The sequence below is a fragment of the Drosophila serrata genome, unplaced genomic scaffold (assembly GCF_035046125.1).
Source record: "Drosophila serrata isolate PLE 108 unplaced genomic scaffold, ASM3504612v1 contig_318, whole genome shotgun sequence".
Taxonomy (NCBI): domain Eukaryota; kingdom Metazoa; phylum Arthropoda; class Insecta; order Diptera; family Drosophilidae; genus Drosophila; species Drosophila serrata.
In genome coordinates, this window is record NW_028257216.1 from 6,000 (window position 1) to 8,236 (window position 2,237).

The window sequence follows — 2,237 nt, forward strand, 5'->3', positions numbered from 1 at the left end:
TGTTCTGTTGAATCTCTCAACAATTGAAGCCTTTAAAGTACTTAATGTTGAATAATGATTTATTTGATGTCGTTTCATCAAAGACTTAAATTGTTCGTTAAAAAACTCTTTTCCGTCATCTGTTTGTAGATGTTTTGGTACTCCACGCCCAGATTTAAATATTTTCTCCATTGCTTCAACAACATCTTTTGCAGACTTAGACTTAAGTGCTTCACCCCACGCAAATTTCGAGAATGTGTCAATTACTGTTAGTAGGAAGCGATATCCATTATTCGAGGCAGAGTACTTTCCCATTTCCACCAGATCAGCCTGCCATAACGAATTTATTCCCTTTGTAATAACCCTCCGACGTAGAAAATGTTTGCGCACAGGAGCGTGTAATTCATCAATAATTCCTCGTCTACTCATTATCAGGTAAAAGACTATTAAATTATTTCGAAAATCTTATTTTTTCAATAATAGATGAGACAACAACCTCAAGTCTCTCTATTCGATCTTCAATATCTGCAGTTTTCTCATCAGGAATACTAACAATTAAATCTTGTTGATGTGAAATAATAGAATCCCTCAGCCTCTTTACAGACTTGTCGACATATTCCTTGTTCGCTATATCTATAGCTTCTTTGGGAATCCCAACATTTTTTTCACGTTGAATATTAAAATTACCCTCTGTATCAGTATCGATTGCCATAACACCATCAAAAATTTGACCAATTTTGTAATCAATGATGTTAAGGATACTCTCAACTCATGAATAGCTTTATCAACATATTCTTTGATGACGATGTCTGCGTTTTCTTTTGGGAAGCCACCATTCTTATAGCCACCATTTATTTATGCAAGTTTCCATCAGTATCTAGATAGAGTCCCGTCTCAGTTTTCTCATATCGTTTTAAATTATTAGTGTTCTGCTTTTCATGGATATAACGTCCAAACTTGTCAACGGTCATGATGAGTATAATCTCATTTGAATATTACAACATAAATATAAACTAAATTAGAATATAATTTTGGCCTCTCGGAGCTCTTCAATTATCGATGTAATTTCGTTTGTGTGATTTTTATTTCCAGCTGTTTCCGAAGCTATTAAAAGTTGAAGTCGTTCCACTAACTCATTTGGATCGTCCCAGTATACATAATTAGGTTTATTCCTTTCAAGTGACATGAAACCAGACCCGGTTACGTTTTCATTATTGCGTTTGGGTGTAGACTTGGTGACGGGTAAATTAGCTAAAAGTGGTTTGATAATTTGAGAATATTTTAATGCTCTCGTTCCTTTCACTTGTCCGTTTGGTAGAAAATTTCTTCGGTAGACATTAGTTTTTTGTAAAATTTCTCTATATAGCTCCAGATCATCTGTATTATAATTTTTTGGAAGATGATGGAATATTAAAGAATATAATCCGCTAGTGAGTTTCCAGTTTTGCCCATCCTCAAACTCAATTGTATTATTTGATACATTTATTTGATTATTCCCCAACATTAATTGACCAGAGTCATTTTTGTATGGTCCATATGTTTTATCCAAAATATGATCTCGTGCTAGTTCACTAACATTAAAATTTGTTGAACTCTCTTCAAGCACTGAGGGTGGAGATCTCATCAATGGTGATGTATGGGGGGAGGTTTGAGTTGTGTGAGCAGTTGCTTGATTTGATAATACTGGTGATGATTGATGTGAGTGATGATCGGGTGGTGAGAATGAAGAATCATCATCTATAGCTGATTGGGAATAAAATTGATCGTTCTCGTCCACCTCATCCCCACCAGAAATATTATCATAATCATCATCACTTTTTAATCTCCAATCCAATGGTTTGTATGCATCATATTTGGGTTTTGAAGTTTTTGTAGCTGCAGTGTAAAATGTTAGTTTCCTTTTTTTCAAAAGCGGAGTTTTATTCTCTTTGTCAAATTCAAATTGATCATTTTGATTGTCTCCCTCTGCATTGGACAGGAATTTTTTGTTAATATTATTATTATTATTAACAAGTTCATTTAATGGATCAGTTATGGGTTTAAATGTTTCTTCCAAACCCATAATATTCTGGGTCTTAAATTGTTTTAACTCTGGAAACTTTTTTTCAAAGCATTTCGAGTTTTATTTAATTGTGATAAAATATTTTGGTTCATTGTGATGTAATTTGAAAATATTTAAATTCGAAGAGTAAGAGTGGTTATTTCAGTCTTGGGGTTGGGAATGTACTGAGAAAAAATGTATTAATTTATTAATTATA